The sequence below is a fragment of the Hordeum vulgare genome, chromosome 4H (assembly GCF_904849725.1).
Source record: "Hordeum vulgare subsp. vulgare chromosome 4H, MorexV3_pseudomolecules_assembly, whole genome shotgun sequence".
In the NCBI taxonomy this organism is placed as follows: Eukaryota; Viridiplantae; Streptophyta; class Magnoliopsida; order Poales; family Poaceae; genus Hordeum; species Hordeum vulgare.
In genome coordinates, this window is record NC_058521.1 from 543,161,935 (window position 1) to 543,182,136 (window position 20,202).

Consider the following 20,202-nt stretch of genomic DNA (forward strand, 5'->3'; position numbering starts at 1 on the left):
TATGAGGTAACATTGGATGATAAGAGAATAAAATCGTCAACCCATCTATACCTGAACAAAATGATATGGCCATGTGTACTTGAACAAAATGATATGGCCATCTGTAGGCCCTATTAAACTATAGCTTGGAGATGAGTTCTTAAATCTGCCTCAAATCAACACAACAAGCCTCTTATATTTAGGAACGAAGGGAGTATATCATCAACACAAGCTTATGCGAGTCGATGGGAAAGTGTTCAGACATCAGAGTGTATATCTATGTAGGACAGTAGGAGCGGAGCGAGCACGTACTAGCGTAGCTGAACCTGTAGTTGCCGTGGGTGTCGGCGAAGTGTAGGGAGTCAGACGACGACATCTGGCGCCGCACGACATCCGGCCACGAGCACTCCACCGCGAGCTCGCCGTTGGCCCATTCCGGCAGGAGCCCCTTCACCTCCGCCGACACCTCGCTCATCAGCAAACCCTACAAGGAAAATTGATCTCCGCCTCAACATTATTCAGTTTAGCCAAAAAAGATCAAATATGACTCATCATTGACCACTCGAGCGGGTCCGATGGTTGACACACGTACCTCGACGACCTTGCAGGTCATGTAGTGGCCCTCCTGTAGGAAAACAACAGAGTATGGATTCGATAGTGGTTTAAACAATGGTTGCGAACACTTTTGACTAGATAATGATTACAAAGTAAACTTTAAAAAAATATGTAGTCAGTTTATAAGAAAGAAATCAGAGGAACATTTTTGAAGCAGAAGAGTAATGATAGACTAATAGGGACTCACTCCTAGATTTTGTACCAACCTATTGATTTATAAGGGAGCATTAGTAAAATCATAACAACTTTTGTGGATCACAACAACTTCTGTGAATCATAACAATTTTGATCTTTTACATCTTCATCCATCTCACAACCCAGCACATGGAAACCCAATGGGTTGGAACTATCTTGCAACATAGAAGACTAAAAGCTTTGACAATCCATGTGTTGAACCAATAAGAAGACAAGCTAGCATATTACCTGCAAAAGTGTCTGTGGCATGTTGTGTGAACAATCTAACAGAAGATCACATTTAGTTCAATTAATGAATATTCGTACTTTTTCTTTTCTTGATTAGCTAACAAGCGAAAGCAACAGTCTCTGCTCCCAGATTTGGTCACCAAAATCTTTCATATATATGATAAAAGAACCAATAAAGTTGTGGAATCATCAACAGTCAAGTGTCCATTCATATGGTACATGCTACGGCAACAAAAGTTCTTCCCTCGCAATAGTGCAAGAAATCCTTCTGTCGTCTCTTGAGCTTGCGTTGGTTTTTCCCTTGAAGAGGAAACGGCGATGCAGCACAGGAGCAGTAAGTATTTCCCTCAATTTGAGAACCAAGGTATCAATCCAGTAGGAGAATCTCGTCAAGTCGAGAGTACCTGCGCAAACACAAAAGAGCTTGCACCCAACGCTATAAAGGGGTTGTCCTTCAAGATTGATTGCAAAGTGAGATCTGAAGGCGGAAAGTGCAACGAAAAAAAAGTGTAAGGCTTAAAATATGGTGTGGAGTAGACCCTGGGGCCATACTGTTCACTAGAGGCTTCTCTCAAAATAGCAAATATTACGATGGGCGAACAAATTACTATCGAGCAATTGATAGAACCGCGCAAAGTCATGATGATATCTAAGGCAATGATCATACATATAGGCATCACGCCTGAGCCAAGTAGACCGATACTTTATGCATCTACTACTATTACTCCACACATCGACCGCTATCCAGCATGCATCTAGTGTATTGAGTTCATGACGAACAGAGTAATGCCTTAAGCAAGATGACATGATGTAGAGGGATAATCTCAAACCAATGATGAAAACCCCATCTTTTTACCCTTGATGGCAACAACATGATGCGTGCCTCGCTACCCCTTCTGTCACTGGGTGAGGTCACCGCACGGTATGAACCCAAAACCAAGCACTTCTCCCATTGCAAGAATCATAGATCTAGTTGGCCAGACAAAACCCACAACTCGAAGAGAATTACAAGGATATGAAATCATGCATAAGAGAGATCATTAGAAATTCAATTAAGATTCATAGATAATCTAATCATAAATCCACAATTCATCGGATCTCGACAAACACACTGCAAAAGAAGATTACATCGGATAGATCTCCATGAAGATCATGGAGAACTTTGTACTGAAGATCCAAGAGAGAGAAGAAGCCATCTAGCTACTAGCTATGGACCCGTAGGTCTATGGTGAACTACTCACGCATCATCGGAGAGGTCATGGTGTAGATGAAGAAGCCCTCCGTATCCGAATCCCCCCTCCGGTAGGGCACCAGAACGTGCCCCAGATGGGATCTTGAGGAGACAGAAGCTTGCGGCGGCGGAAAAGTACTTTCGATGATCTCCTGATTTTTCTGGGATTTTAGGGAATTTATAGGCGAAAGTCCTAGGGCAGAGGTGGCCCACACAGCCCACAAGCCAGGGAGGCGTGGGCCCCCTTGGCCGCGCTAGGGGGCTTATGGGGTCCCTGCAGGCCCCCTGCCGTGATTCTCAAGCTTCCCGATCGGTTTCTGTTTCGGAAAAAATCTTTTTGGCAGTTTCGTTCCATTTGGACTCCGTTCAAAATCCTCCTCTGAAAGGGGTCAAAAACATGGAAAAACAGGAACTGGCACTTGGCATTGAGTTAATAAGTTAGTCCCAGAAAATATATAGAAGGCATACAAGACATCCAAAGTTTGACAAGATAATAGCATGAAACCATCAAAAATTATAGATACGTTGGAGACGTATCAAGCATCCCCAAGCTTAACTCCTGCTCGTCCTCGAGTAGGGAAGTGATAAAGACTGAATTTTTGATGTGGAAAGCTACCTAGCATAGTTGTCCTTTGCAACCTCTTTCATGTGACATGAATGTTCAGATCCGTAAGATTCAAAACAATAGTTCGCTATTGGCATGAAAACAATAACACTTCAAGCAAACTAGCAAGGTAATCATGAACTTTCAAAATAACAAGGCGAAGGAAAGTTATCCCTACAAAATCATATAGTTTGGCTATGCTCCATCATCCTCACACAACTAATGTAAATCATGCACAACCCCGGTATTGGCGAGGTAATTGTTTTGACACTCTTACTTTCTCAAACTTTTTATAACTATCACGCAATACATGAGCGTGAGCCATGGATATAACACTATAGGTGGAATAGAGTGTGGTGGTGGTTGTGAGACAAAAAGGAGGAGATGGTCAAATTTGAAAGTGCATGCTATGCCCCTAATCGACTTTTGGTGTTAATGACAACACATACATAGGAAACTAATCCTATTTGTTGAGTGTATCTCAGGATGGCAAGTACTTTAGTAGATTGAGAATTATGTGCCAAAGGTGGTCTGAGAAGATCGGGATTTATATTTCGGGAAGGCTCGGGATTAAGAAAAGATGATGTAGACTATTCTTTTGAGTTTACTGATATTGAGTATAGGGATCCCGCACTATTAAGAGGGGATCACAGGTTTTGCGATGAACTTGCTCGTACCACATCTTCACTGTCATACCCAATACCACATATTCTCCACTCTGTTCTTATCTCAAAACAGGTCTATTGCCTCGGACGTCCGGCTCCCTCCGGACGTCCGAGGGCCAGACGACCGGCAGGCTTCGGAAATCCGGAGCCCTCCACCAGAAGTTTGTGAGTCATATAACTCGGATTTCCGGCTCCCTCCGGACATCCGAGGGCCGGACGTCCGACCAGCCTTGGAAATTCGGGGCCCTGCACCAGAAGAACATGAGCTCTATAACTCGGATTTCCGGCTCTCTCCGGACGTCCGAGGGCCGGACGTCCGTTCCCCTTCGGAAATCCGGAACCTCCCACCAGAAGAAGTTGAGTCAAATAACTCGGATTTCCGGTCTTCTCCGGACGTCCGGTCGCTGTTCAATTCACATTATTTTCAGTCATATCTACAGGTCTCGGACGACCGACCCCTGTCGGACGTCCGACCCCTCGCGGACGCCCGGACTTCCGGCAACTGTCGGACGTCCGGACCCTGTGTGACTTAAAGTGTCCCCAACGGCTGTTTCTCACTCCCCACTATATATACTCTTCTCCCACCTCGTGAAAGAGCGTTCAACATAGCTAGAATACATCCAAGAACACCTTTCTTCTCACTCACTCTTGTCTACACCAAATCCTAGATCCCAAGAGCATTTGTGAGTCCCTTTGAGTGTTGTTCCAATCAAAAGATAGATCGTCTCCCTCTCCTCCTTCCCACCAAAGTGATTTGTGATTTGAGAAAGTTTTGAGCGATCCCCGTGATCTTGTTACTCTTGGAGGTTGGAGACTCCTAGGCGGTAGGAGTCTTCGGGGAGGAATCAAACCATTGTGATTTCCCCCGGAAAGTTTGTGAAGGTTTGGAAGCCATCTCAAGGCTTACCACTAGTGGTTGAGAAACACCTTCGTGGAGTTATCTCAAAGGGAGAATAGGGTGAGCCTTCATGGCGTTGGTGTGCCTTCGTGGTAACATCCGCCCCTCTAATGGTGACGTAGCTTCCCTCCAAGGAAGTGAACATCGGGATACATCCTTGTCTCTCTTGGAGTTTCGGTTATTCCTAACCCTAACTCTCTACTTGTGTTAATCCTTATTACGTACTTGTATTTGATTATTGTTTACCGCTTGTCTTACTTCACTCTAAATAGCTTGCTCCTTGTCGTAGCAATTATTAGGCCTACACTCATATTCCGCACTTTTGCCTAAAATTGCTAAGTAATTATTAAAATTTGGATTTGTACCTATTCACCCCCCTCTAGGTCCATCTCGATCCTTTTCAATTGGTATCAGAGCCTCGTGCTCTATTCTTGTGGCTTAACCGCCCTAGAGCGAGATGGACGGGGTTCTAGCTACGGTAGCTCCAGTGCAGAGGGACGGGACTTCCTCGGAAGTCAAGTCTTTCACCTCCGAGGACCTGGAATGGGCCCTTGCCAAGCAAAAAGAGGAGCATGATGCTTCTCTTGAGGCCATGGTCCAAATGAGACTAGCATCACTAACCACGGGGACAACCACGTCCCCGAGGGCCTCAAGGCCACATCTGAACGATACTTCATTTGGCCAACAACCTCCAGAAAGGAACCAAACCAGTGTTCCATGGCTTTATGCTAGATCTCAAATTGAGAAACCTAAGTACAATCCTGGAGGAAAACCTCCCTTGCTTGATGACAATTCCGATTTTGCTTTGTGGAGAGTTGATATGCAGGATCATCTTAGGTACGCCAATGATGAGATGTTGGACATCCTCGAGCATGGGTACAATCCTGTAGATCCAAGGTGCCTCACTCCTAGAGAAACTTATGACAAGCATCTCAATGACACTGCGATCATGTGCATAAGAAAAGGAATGAATGACAAGCAACGAAGACCTTACATTCACATCACAAGTGCCAAGGAACTGTGGGATAGCATTATAAGGACCAAGACCGGTACCTCCACTCTTCGGCTTGCTCAATATGAAATTGCCAAGGGGCAATTACAGAATTTCTGTATGGAAAAGGGTGAATCTCCCAAGCAACTACTAGAACGGCTCATGACTCTCGCCGCAGACATTGAGTCATGTGACTGTGACAAGACGCAAGATGGTTTCAATATGACCAAGAGATTTCTTATGGACAAGTTACTTCATGCTCTTGCTCCGTATCACCATCAAATGGTATGGGACATGAGGCAGCACTATGGGTTCAAAGAAATGACTCCAGATGACATCATATCCACTTTCCAATTATTTGAAGAGTCAAAGGCAAATGCAACAAAGCACCTTGCCATGCATGGCACTTCAACATCAAATATCAATCTTGCTTTGAAAGCCAAGCATGAATGTGACGAAGAAGAAAGTGAAGAAGAAGAGGGTGATGATGACTGCGAAGATGATGATGATGTTGACTCTGATGAAAGCCCATCTTATGAGGACATTGCTCTCTTTGTAAAGAAGTTCAATGCAGGAAAGTTCAAGGGAAGATTCCCAAAGAAGAAGGTAAGGAAGTGCTATAACTCTGAGGAAACCAACCACTTCTCCAATGACTGCCCTTATGAGAAGAGAGAAGACAAACCAAGGTTTCCAAAGACCTTTGTAAAGAAGAAGTTGCCAAACCCTATGAACTCCAAGTTCAAGAGGACAGATGGAAGAGCAATGGTTGCACAAGAAGAATCAGATCCAGAAGATGTTGGTGGAGTTGCCGGAGTAGCTCAGGATACACAAAACACCTTGAGGCTAGTCAACAGAAGTGGTGATGTTGTTCACTACAACTATATGAAGGACTACAAGGGCAACGCTCACAAGTGTTTGATGGCAAAGACTGCCATGGGAGATGAGGAAGACCAAAGCTCCCATGATAAAGTTAAGGTAACTCCACGGTTAAACTCTTTCAGTCTAGCTTCTACTCCATCTGGTGAGTATCTTGATGCGGAAGATCACTATGAGGATAATGACTTAGGTCATCCCATGTTTGCTAAAATAAACAAATTTATGTGCTCTCTTAAAGGAAAGAAGATCACTATGTTTCACATACTTATGGAAATGGTGAGTAAGCACACCAATACCATCAAGGAACTCGAAACCCTCGCCACTGAGGAGAAGGAAAGAAATGAAATCCTTGAGCAGAAAGTCCTGTATGAGGAAGCACAAAATGATGCACTATGCTCAAAAGTAGGTGAAAACCTTGATAAACATGCTAATGATCTTGCCTCCTTGAAAAAGGCTGAATCTGTGTGCAAAGAATTACTAAATGATAAAAACCGACTTGTGAACTCTCATGCTTCCCTTTCTAAGGACTGTGAGCGTCTATCCTTGTCTCTCAAAGACAAGGAAGAGAAACTCACTGTTCTTACAAAGAGCTTTGAGGCACTTAAGGTTACTTATCTTGACACTCTAGCTAAGGCCTACTCCTCACCTATCATTAATGTTGATACCTGCACTACTAACTCTAGTAGTGAACTGACATCTATCCTTGAGGAAAACTGTTCGCTAAAGGCACAGTTAGACAGAGGTTTCATGACATGTGCACAAGGACAAAAGACTCTCAATGAGATATTAAGTCGACACAATGGAGGTTTCGCCAAGGAAGGGCTTGGGTTCAACCCAAGCACTGCCAAGAAAAGTGCATCTCCTCTCAAGTGTACCACTCCGCTTAAAGAAATATTTGTACGAGAGGGACACAAGGAGAAAGGTAAGGTTGTGAGTGGATCGGCCACTAGGGGTTCGCCTACTCACAACAAGACAACCAAATTCATGCCTCCATCCTATGTACTACGCAAATCAAAGGAAGGAGAGGTCTATGCTAAATTCGTTGGTCCCCGTAATGCATTCCGATTCTATGCTATTTGGGTCCCTAAGACTCTTGTAACTAATGTGAAAGGCCCCATGACAAAATGGGTACCTCAAACCAAGTCTTAATTCGTTACAGGCTGTTTTCTCCGGAGGAGCCAAATGGGTGATCGACAGTGGATGCACCAATTATATGACCGGAGATAGTAACTTGCTCTATGACTTCATGCAAGACATTCGACCATACATGAGCATTGTATTTGGTGGAGGGTCGAAAGGGCAGGTAATTGGGTTGGGCAAGGTGACAATCACTAATGACATGTCTATTGCAAATGTCATGCTTGTCCAATCTCTTCAATATCATTTACTTTATGTTCTCCAATTGGCTTCCGTCGGTTATGACACATTATTTGGACTAACGGATGTGAAAGTCTTTAAGAGATACACTCTCGAAGTGGCCTTTGTTGGAGAGTTGGATGTCAACCTTTACACGGTTGATTTCTCGAAAGAGAGCACCTTCCATACAACTTGTCTAATGGCCAAGGCCGACATGGGATGGCTGTGGCATCGCCGGCTCGCCCATGTTGGCATGAAAAATCTTCAAAATCTCTTAAACGGCAATCACATCCTTGGACTAACAAATGTATCTTTTAAGAAAGATCGTGTGTGTGCAGTGCATGCATAGCTGGGAAACAACATCAATCAAAACATCCACCCAAGAACATTGTATCCACTTCGAGGCCGTTAGAGCTCCTTCATGTGGATCTATTTGGGCCTCCTTCATGGCCAAGTCTTGGAGGGAAAAAGTATGGCCTAGTCATTGTTGATGATTACTCAAGATATACATGGGTGTTCTTTCTCAAGTCCAAGGACGAGACGAAGATCACCTTCATTGATTTTGCCAAACAAGCCCAGCGGAAGTTTGACAAGGACATCAAGGCAGTAAGAAGTGATAATGGATCTGAGTTCAAGAACTGCACCCTAGAAGAATTTCTTAGTGATGAGGGAATTGAACATCAGTACTCCGCACCTTACACCCCTCAACAAAATGGTGTGGTAGAGAGGAAGAACGGGACACTTGTGGAAATGGCAAGGTCCATGTTAGACGAATACAAGTCACCACATAGTTTTTGGGCTGAGGCTGTCAACACAGCATGTCATGCATCAAACCGGCTCTTCCTTCGATCAATATTGGAGAAGACTCCATATGAGCTTCTAACTGGGAACAAGCCCAATGTTAAGTACTTTCGTGTGTTTGGATGCAAGTGTTTCATCCTCAACAAATGGGAACGGTTAGGAAAATTTCAATCCAAAACAACTAAAGGGATTTTTGTTGGCTATGGGTCAAACTCTCACGCCTACAGAGTCTACAACAAATCCACTGGATGTGTTATAGAAACCTGTGACATGACGTTTGATGAATTTAACCGCTCCCATGGGGAGCAAGTTGATCTAAATGATGCAGGTGAAGAAGACTCCCCACAAGATATCTTAAACATGGGTGTAGGTGCACTTCTTCCCATGGAACAAAGACCCCATGATGATGAAGATGATGAGAGTATTTCTCATCCTCAAGACAGTTCACTGCCCGTACCTCCACAAGATACTAGCACACACATCATGCCAGTTGTTGAGGATCAAGTGGGAGAACATGTCTCTCATCCTGATCACACTCAAGAACAAGTTGATCTTCAAGAGGTAGACCAGAGTATGGGTATGTTTGATGATGAACCTCAACAGGTGCAACGCGAATAGGAATATCTTCCTCCGCACATAAATGATCCATATGTTGAGGACGTTGATGATGGAAACGAAGTCGAACCTCGTGAAACCTTGACCTCCATCATGCCATGTGTGGCCGGTCGTGTTGATATTGATCAAATCCTCACCGGTGTGTCGGAAGGTAGAGTGACTCGTAAACAATTAACAAACTTTTGTGCTCACTTTTCGTTTGTCTCTAGTACCGTGCCACACAGGGTTCAGGATGCATTGTGTGACAATGACTGGCTCCTTGCTATGCAAGAGGAGCTAAACAGTTTTACACGCAACGAAGTGTGGTCATTGGTAGAACGACCAACTGAGGGACATAATGTCATTGGAACAAAATGGATTTTCAAGAACAAGGAATATGAGAATGGGACTGTCCTACGCAACAAGGCAAGGTTAGTAGCACAGGGGTACTCCCAAGTTGAAGGTTTGGACTTTGGTGAAACTTTCGCCCATGTTGCTCGTCTTGAGTCCATTCGCATTTTATAGGCCTATGCTGCTTTCAATGGTTTTACTTTGCATCAAATGGATGTGAAAAGTGCTTTTCTTAACGGTCCTCTACAAGAAAAGGTATATGTATCACAACCACCTGGGTTTGTTGACCCTCACCACAAAGACCATGTATATAAACTTCACAAGGCTCTGTATGGCCTCAAACAAGCACCCCGTGCTTGGTACGATCATCTTAAGAAGTTCCTACTTGATGGTGGCTTTGTGGTGGGGGTGATCGAGCCCACTCTTTTTACTAAGAGGGAAATGGTGATTTGATCTTATGCCAAATCTATGTAGATGACATCATTTTTGTTTCCCCTAACATCCATTTATGCAGGAAGTTTGCGGCTTCCATGACCAAGACCTTTGAGATGTCACTCAACACGGACTTGAAGTTCTTTCTTGGTTTTCAAATACAACAATTTCAAGAAGGGATTTTCTTGTCTCAAACTAAGTACCTCAAGGACATTCTTGAAAAATTTGATATGACAAATGCTAAACCAATGAAGACACCCATGGCCACCGATGTAGTTCTAAATGAAGACACGAACGGTATTCCTTTTGACCCATCTACTTACCGCTCCATGATTAGTTCGCTACTTTATCTTTGCGCATCTAGACCGGACATCATGTTAAGTGTAGGCATATGTGCTAGATTTCAAGCTTCCCCTAGGGAAAGACATCACACGGCGGTTAAGCATATTCTTAGATACCTTGTTCACACCCCAAAGTTAGGCTTATGGTATCCTAAGGATGCAAAGTTTGATCTTATTGGGTATTCCGATGCGGATTGGGCCGGTGACAAAGTGGGACGGAAATCCACTTCCGATGCATGTCAGTTTCTTGGAAACTCCTTGGTAAGTTGGTCCTCGAAAAAGCAGAACTGTGTTTCTCTCTCCACGGCCGAGGCCGAATATATTGCAGCCGCAAGCTGTGCAACCCAACTGCTATGGATGAGGGAAACACTAAATGATTATGGTATCACGTATCGACACATTCCTCTTCTCTGTGATAATGAAAGTGCCATAAAGATCTCCGAGAATCCCATTGACCACCCTCGCACAAAACATATTGATATTAGGTATCATTTCTTGATAGACCATGTGCAAAAGGGTGACATTGATATTACCCATGTGGGTACCGACATGCAGTTAGCCGACATTTTCACCAAGCCACTTAGTGTAGCTAGGTTCTGTCAACTTAGGCATGAACTTGGTATCTTAGAGCTTGACAACATATCTTGAAACCTTGCACACATACACACACTCACATTATGTTTGTGTCTTGATGTGAACATGCATTTAGGGGGAGTGAGTCTTAATTTTCTGTTTTTAAGCTTACAAAGTACGCATAAATCAATTTCTGTCTCCAAGTAGTACATGTAATGCTTGTAGGCAACTATGTTCGTACTTTTTGTGAGAAACCATGCAAGTCATCATCTCATCATAATTTTTTTTCCAGAATCAGCCTCTGCTTCCTCCTCCTTCTCGGACGTCTGACATGTCTCGGACGTCAGGCGGCAAATCCCCTTCCGGTCGTCCGACCAATGTCGGTCGTTCGATGCCACAATCCCCTCTGGACGTCCGACGCATCGGGCCTATAAATAGCTGGGCGCGGGGCTGGGCTTTGCCATAGCCCTCATGCGCCCCTTTTCTCCCCTACAGCCGCTGCCGCCAGCTCCAGGAGCTCCCGCCAGCGCCGCCAGACTCGAGATCGGGCCGATCTCCTCCGCGGATCCTCCTATTCTTCCTCCTCTTCCTTCGCGGGATCCGTCTACAGGTTGCTCTTCCGTTCCCTTCGCGTTTGTTTTGGTTCCCTCTCTCTCCCAAGTCTCCATGTTCGTTCCTTATTTGGGATTTTTTTCATCCGCGTAGGATATCGTGCACCATGCCGAAGACCAAGCACGCCGTTCGGAAGAACGTGGCTGGCTCATCATCTCGCGCCCCTCCTAGCACGGGGTCGGACTCGGATGGGCCACGCCGTCCCTTCAAACAGACTGCCCAGCGTTCTCCGTCTCCACAACTCCCCTCGTCGTGTGATGGTGATGACCCCGACTTCGAGGAGGAGCTTGCCGCCGAGGACTTTGCTGACCAGCACGCCGATCGGAGGTCCAAGCCTAAGCCCGGGACTCGCAGGGCGTCCTACATGCCACCACCTCCTCCTACCCAGCCCGCAGGTGAAGCTCGTCGCATCTCACTAGAACCCCCTGCTACCTTAGGTCGTGCAGTCACAAACTTCACCACACTTGCCAAGTCGTCATACCTCACTTTCCGCCGCGACATTGATCAATACGCTATCGTACGTGACTCTACGGACTCACGTTTCCGGACACACGTCCAGGCGGACATTTTTATTACAGTCATAGTTCATAAGGGTCTGTCTGTTCATCTCTACATAGATCTTGAGCATATTCGCATGCACCCGGCGAAATACCCGGGTGCCATTGAGCTTATTGAGGCACCGGGGCTTGCCGCCCCGTTTGCTTTTCATCGCGATTTTAATGCTACTGCCATTCACCAGTTCTATGCCACATGCTACTTTGCTCCAAACCTCACTATCAGCTGGATCACCTCTGACGTTCACTTCACAGCTACTTATGATACATTTGTTGCCGCACTTGGTTTCCCCAACTCCGGCTTCAAAATACATAGGGATGATCCTAACCATGCGCCTAAGTCCATTGAGGCGTGTGGGTATCTTCTCAAACCACTAAGTGAGCTTGATGCGGATGAACGCATGAAGGACCTTAACCAGGTATCAATCTGGCGCTCACCTTACTTCATCATTTTTCAGTGTCTCATCCGCACCATCTATCCCAAGATGGGTGATAAGGGTTCTTGTAGTGGCTATTGTATTGACATCATGTCTCACTTGTACGAGCACCCCAAGAGCAAAATTAATGTGCCTCATTTTCTCTGGCATGAGATTCGGCTTGCTAACTTTCAGTACAAGCGAGCCTTTCCTCATGCCCCCTTCATCCAGGCTCTTATTAACCATGTTGTTGATTTCTTTGTGGCTGTCACTCACACACATCGCAAGTGGGTCATTCCCGCTCACATGGCGGATAACTATGCTCCCAAGAAAACCCCCTCATCCTCCACATCCACTCGCCGCACTGCTGCCCGGTCAGCCACCCCCTCATCTAGCTCCGCTCCTCTCGGTCGCATTGCCAAATTCCTTGGCAAGGCATATTCTGCTATGATGAAGGTCGTCTCTTTCCAGTGTGGTCAAACCCATGATGTGGTTTCTCGCTTAGTCTCCTCCAAGAATGCCCTCAAGGCTCGTCTGAGAGCCTCGGGCGCTCTTGATGTGAGTGATGATGAGGCCCCTCCTGCTGCTCCTCCTACTGACTTTGGCTTCCCATCTGGTCCTGAGTGGGCTGATTTCCTTGACAAGGCTGGTGGCAGTGGCTTGCCTGATGATGCTGATGATGATGCTGATGAGCTCTGAGCGTGGTTGGTGCTGTTGGTGCCTCCCTTTTTGGTACTTGGTGCCAAAGGGGGAGTAATGTATCGTAGTTTTTAGTCTTTGGAGATTTAATGTAATGGATAAACTCATGTATGGCTACTTATGAATGATTGTGATTGCTATGGATTGCTATGATATCATCATAGACTATTATGTTTTGCTCCACTACTTCTATGATGATCTATTGTCTTTCTATGATGACCTATTATCTTTACATGTAGATCCATTATATGTTCGATAAACACATTAAAGGGGAGCTTCGATATTTTATCATGCATATACTAAGGGGGAGCTCCGTACTAAATATCCCCTAGACTATAATGTATGTTAAATCTTTTTTAGACCTATGTATATGTTGTCATCAACTACCAAAAAGGGGGAGATTGAAAGTGCATGCTATGCCCCTAATCGACTTTTGGTGTTAATGACAACACATACATAGGAAACTAATCCTATTTGTTGAGTGTATCTCAGGATGGCAAGTACTTTAGTAGATTGAGAATTATGTGCCAAAGGTGGTCTGAGAAGATCGGGATTTATATTTCGGGAAGGCTCGGGATTAAGAAAAGATGATGTAGACTATTCTTTTGAGTTTACTGATATTGAGTATAGGGATCCCGCACTATTAAGAGGGGATCACAGGTTTTGCGATGAACTTGCTCGTACCACATCTTCACTGTCATACCCAATACCACATATTCTCCACTCTGTTCTTATCTCAAAACAGGTCTATTGCCTCGGACGTCCGGCTCCCTCCGGACGTCCGAGGACCGGACGACCGGCAGGCTTCGGAAATCTGGAGCCCTCCACCAGAAGTTTGTGAGTCATATAACTCGGATTTCCCGCTCCCTCCGGACATCCGAGGGCCGGACGTCCGACCAGCCTCGGAAATCCGGAGCCCTGCACCAGAAGAACATGAGCTCTATAACTCGGATTTCCGGCTCTCTCCGGACGTCCGAGGGCCGGACGTCTGTTCCCCTTCGGAAATCCGAAACCTCCCACCAGAAGAAGTTGAGTCGAATAACTCGGATTTCCGGTCTTCTCCGGACGTTCGGTCGCTGTTCAATTCACAGTATTTTCAGTCATATCTACAGGCCTCGGACGACCGACCCCTGTCGGACGTCCGACCCCTCGCGGACGCCCGGACTTCCGGCAACTGTCGGACGTCCGGACCCTGTGTGACTTAAAGTGTCCCCAACGGCTGGTTCTCACTCCCCACTATATATACTCTTGTCCCACCTCGTGAAAGAGCGTTCAACACAGCTAGAATACATCCAAGAACACCTTTCTTCTCACTCACTCTTGTCTACACCAAATCCTAGATCCCAAGAGCATTTGTGAGTCCCTTTGAGTGTTGTTCCAATCAAAAGATAGATCATCTCCCTCTCCTCCTTCCCACCAAAGTGATTTGTGATTTGAGCAAGTTTTGAGCAATCCCCGTGATCTTGTTACTGTTGGAGGTTGGAGACTCCTAGGCGGTAGGAGTCTTCGGAGAGGAATCAAACCATTGTGATTTCCCCTGGAAAGTTTGTGAAGGTTTGGAAGCCACCTCAAGGCTTACCACTAGTGGTTGAGAAACGCCTTCGTGGAGTTATCTTAAAGGGAGAATAGGGTGAGACTTCATGGCGTTGGTGTGCCTTCGTGGTAACATCCGCCCCTCTAACGGTGACGTAGCTTCCCTCCAAGGAAGTAAACATCGGGATACATCCTTGTCTCTCTTGGAGTTTCGGTTATTCCTAACCCTAACTCTCTACTTGTGTTAATCCTTATTACGTACTTGTATTTGATTATTGTTTACCGCTTGTCTTACTTCACTCTAAATAGCTTACTCCTTGTCGTAGCAATTATTAGGCCTACACTCATATTCCGCACTTTTGCCTAAAATTGCTAAGTAATTATTAAATTTTGGATTTGTACCTATTCACCCCCCCCTCTAGGTCCATCTCGATCCTTTTCAACATTGACTCGGCGTATCAAAGGGCTATGGAGATGCCCATTAATAGATATCAATGTGAATGAGTAGGGATTGCCATACAAGGGATGCACTAGAGCTATAAGTATGTGAAAGCTCAAAAGGAGAACTAGAGGGTGTGGATCCAACTTGCTTGCTCACGAAGACCTAGGGTAATTTTGAGGAAGCCCATCATTGGAATATACAAGCCAAGTTATCTAATAAACATTCCCACTAGCTTATGGTAGTGACAAAGCAAGAAGCTCTCAATCATGAAGAACATGATGCTATTATGAAGCACAAGTGTGGAAAAAGATAGTAGCATTGTCCCTTCTCTCTTTTTCTCTCCTTTTTTTATTTGGGCTCTTGGGCCTCTTTTTTTTTTTCTTTTTTTTATTTGGGCTCTTTGGCCTCTTTTTTTATTTCCTCACATGGGACAATGCTCTAATAATGATGATCATCACACTTTTATTTACTCACAGCTCAAAGCTTAGAACGATGATGACTCTATAGGAAATGCCTCCGGCAGTGTATCGGGATGTGCAACGATCTAGCTTGGCGTATGACGTTGAAACATCTCGCTAGTTATCTTACGATCATGCAATGGCAATATGAGAGTGACGGCACAAGTCATGAGACGGAACAGTGGGAATTGCATGGCAATATATCTCGGAATGTCTATGAAAATGCCATAGTAGGTAGGTATGGTGGCTGTTTTGAGGAAGGCATATGGTGGGTTTGTGCACCGGCGAGAATTGCGCGGCACTAGAGAGGCTAGTAATGGTGGAAGGTGAAAGTGCATCTATACCAAGTCATGAAGAACTCACATACTTATTGTTAAAGTTTTTATTAGTAATCGAAACAAGGTGCCAAACGCATACTCCTAGGGGAAGGGTTGGTAGGTGTTAACCATCGCGCAATCCAGACCTCAACACAAACGATGGCAATCAATATATCAATTATGCTCCGACTTCCTAACATAGCGGTTCACCATACGTGCATGCTACGGGAATCACTAACTTCAACACAACTATTTCTAGATTCACAACACCCTAATAACATAACTCTTAATATTACCAAATTCACGTCTCAAAACTAATTGAGATGAATCAAAACTTCTCTTTCTACTCAATGCACATGAAGATGTAGGTTTTTGTATCCTCTTTGGGTACCTATCACCTTTGGAACTACTTTCATATCATAAGCCAACTACCAAGTCACGCACCGCCGTGCTCTAAAAGATATAAGTGAAGCACAATGAGCAAAATTATCTAGCTCAAAAGATATAAGTGAAGCACGATGAGCATTCTAGCAAAATCACGATGAGTGCATCTCTCTCTCTAAAGGTGTGCAGCAAGGATGATTGTGCCAAAAAAGACTCCTAAGATGCAAGACACTCCAAGCAAAACACATATCATGTGGTGAATAAAAATATAGCTCCAAGTAATGTTACCGATGGATTGAAGACGAAAGAGGGGATGCCTTCCCGGGGCATCCCCAAGCTTAGGATTTTTGGTGTCCTTGAATTTGACTTGGGATGCCTTGGGCATCCCCAAGCTTAAGCTCTTTCCACTCTTTATCTCTTTGTCCATGAGAACATCACCCAAAACTTGAAAACTTCACAACACAAAACTTAAACAGAAACTCGTGATAATATTAGCACAAGAAAACAAACTATCACCTCTTTAGATACTATAGCAATCTTGATTTCTATTTGTATTGGTGTTGGGCTACTGTATTCTCACTTTTCCATGGCTAGTACCCCCCGATACTATCCATAGTTTCATCAAAACAAGCAACCAACTCAACAAAAATCTGTCAAAAATAGACCAGTTTGTAGCAATCTGTATACTTCGTATACTTCTGTACCTCAAAAATTCTGAAACATTACAACTGCCTGGGAAAAAGGCATATCAACCAGCAGCAAAAAAGAATCAACTCAAAAGCTCTTTCTGAATAAAAATTAAAAATCATCTCGTGAGCGAAAAGTTTCTGTCTTTTTCCAGCAGGATCAAACAACCATCACCAAGACTAGTCATAAAGGTTTTGCTTGGCAAAACACAAAAAGAAACACAAAAAACACAATCACAACAGAATTATGTGGTGTGGACGCAACAAAATAGAAATAAAAAGAAATAAATTCATTGGGTTGCCTCCCAACAAGCGCTATTGTTTAACGCCCTTAGCTAGGCATAAAAGCGATAGAATCACATATCATCGTCTTTGGTGCTCAAACCATAAGCAGCCCTCATCATGGATTCATAAGGCAATCTTATTTTCTTTCTAGGAAAGTGCTCCATGCCCTTCTTTAAAGGAAATTGAAATCTAATATTCCCTTCCTTCATATCGATGATAGCACCGATGGTCCTTAGGAAATGTCTACCAAGAATAATAGGGCATGTAGGATTGCAATCAATGTCAAGCACAATGAAATCCACGGGTACATAGTTCCTATTTGCAATAATAAGAACATCATTGATCCTTCCCATGGGTTTCTTGACAGTAGAATCAGTAAGATGCAAATTAAGAGAACATTCTTCAATCTCATTAAAACCCAGAACATCACATAAATACTTTGGAATCGCGGAAACACTAGCACCCAAATCACACAAAGCATTGCATTCATACTTTTTGATTTTGATTTTGATAGTAGGTTCCCACTCATCATGAAGCTTTCTAGGGATAGAGACTTCTAATTCAAGTTTCTCTTCAAGAGATTTTATCATGGCTTCGACGATATGATCGGTAAAGGCCTTATTTTGGCTATAAGCGTGTGGAGAGTTTAGCATGGATTGCATCAAGGAAATGCATTCAACCAAGGAGCAACTATCATAATTGAATTCCTTGAAATCCAAAGTAGTAATTTCATTACCACTCAAAGTTTTAATATCTTCTACTCCACTTTCAATGCTTTTAGCATCAAGATAGATGGAATTCGAATCATTGGGGCACTTTTCAACCAAAGTGGATTCATATCCAGCCCCATCATCATTAGGTTTGACACAAGAAAACAAAGATTCAATGGGAGTCACACTAAGCACTTTAAGATCTTCGTGATTCTCATCACGAGTTTCAGGTTTAGCAGCCATTTTATTGACTAAGGTAGCCTCCTTATCAGAAATCTGGCGTACCAACTTTTCAAGACGAGCAAACTGAGAATTTAGCGCAAGGAATTCTTTGGCCATATCATCAACTTCTCTACTCATAAAGGCCAGAAAAGAATTTTGCTCCTTCAGTTATCTACGAAAGTAACTGCTGTATTCAAACTATGTAGACATGAAGCCTTTAACACTAGTTTCAATCTCTTCCAACTTTGCATTGTGAGCATCAAAATCCCTTGGTTGGGCCATGCGGGTTTTAGCAGGCAGACAAGCGGGCAAAGAGCAAGCAAGAAAAGGGCGAACGAAAAGGCAAACGGAAAAGGAAAATTTGTGAAGTGGAGGAGAGGAAAATGAGAGGCAACTGGCAAACAAAGTAAATGCAAGAGATGAGTTTGCGACACTTACATGGATGAGTTCTTGACTTGATCCTCCCCGGCAACGGCGCCAAAAATTCTTCTGCTACGGCAACAAAAGTTCTTCCCTGGCAATAGTGCCAGAAATCCTTCTGTCGTCTCTTGAGCTTGCGTTGGTTTTTCCCTTGAAGAGGAAAGGGCGATGCAGCACAGGAGCAGTAAGTATTTCCCTCAGTTTGAGAACCAAGGTATCAATCCAGTAGGAGAATCTCGTCAAGTCGAGAGTACCTGTGCAAACACAAAAGAGCTTGCACCCAACGCTATAAAGGGGTTGTCAATCCCTTCAAGATTGATAGCAAAGTGAGATCTGAAGGCGGAAAGTGCAAGAAGAAAAAGTGTAAGGATGAAAATATGGTGTGGAGTAGACCCGGGGGCCATAGTATTCACTAGAGGCTTCTCTCAAAATAGCAAATATTACGGTGGGTGAACAAATTACTGTGGAGCAATTGATAGAACCGCGCAAAGTCATGATGATATCTAAGGCAATGATCATACATATAGGCATCACGTCCGAGACAAGTAGACCGATACTTTCTGCATCTACTACTATTACTCCACTCATCGACCGCTATCCAGCATGCATCTAGTGTATTGAGTTCATGACGAACAGAGTAACGCCTTAAGCAAGATGACATGATGTAGAGGGATAATCTCAAACCAATGATGAAAACCCCATCTTTTTACCCTTGATGGGAACAACATGATGCGTGCCTCGCTACCCGTTCTGTCACTGGGTGAGGTCACCGAACGGTATGAACCCAAAACCAAGCACTTCTCCCATTGCAAGAATCATAGATCTAGTTGGCCAGACAAAACCCACAACTCGAAGGGAATTACAAGGATATGAAATCATGCATAAGAGAGATCAGAAGAAACTCAAATAAGATTCATAGATAATCTGATCATAAATCCACAATTCATCGGATCTCGACAAACACACCGCAAAGGAAGATTACATCGGACAGATCTCCATGAAGATCATGGAGAACTTTGTATTGAAGATCCAAGAGAGAGAAGAAGCCATCTAGCTACTAGCTAAGGACCCGTAGGTCTATGGTGAACTACTCACGCATCATCGGAGAGGTCATGGTGTTGACGAAGAAGCCCTCCGTATCCGAATCCCCCCTCCGACTGGGCACCAGAACGTGCCCCAAATGGGATCTTGCGGAGACAGAAGCTTGCGGCGGCGGATAAGTACTTTCGATGATCTCCTGATTTTTTCTGGGATTTTATGGAATTTATAGGTGGCCCAGGGAGCATACAAGCCAGGGAGGTGCGGGCCCCCCTGGCCGCATCTAGGGGGCTTGTGGGGTCCCTGCAGGCCCCCTGCCCCGATTCTCAGGCTTCCTGATCTGTTTCTGTTTCAGAAAAAATCTTTTTGGCAGTTTCGTTCCGTTTGGACTCCGTTCAAAATCCTCCTATGAAAGGGGTCAAAACATGGGAAAAACATGAACTGGCACTGAGTTAATAAGTTATTCCCAAAAAATATATAAAAGGCATACAAAACATCCAAAGTTTGACTAGATAATAGCATGAAACCATCAAAAATTATAGATATGTTGGAGACATATCAGTACACCATAAAAAAAATCAGTACCCACATTGACTTGTGTACACAAAGTGTTTAACAGATAAGTGTCACGCCCGGATACCACATATTTGGCCTCGTGCTCAGCAATGACATCATAAAGCTACTCCTTCTTCTGCT

General features: G+C 44.2%; 1 pseudogene; it reads right to left on the reverse strand.

The window, feature by feature from the left end:
• Positions 1-256: 256 nt before the first annotated feature.
• The window catches only part of LOC123450720, a 73,740-nt pseudogene continuing 53,794 nt past the window's right edge, over positions 257-20,202 (reverse strand).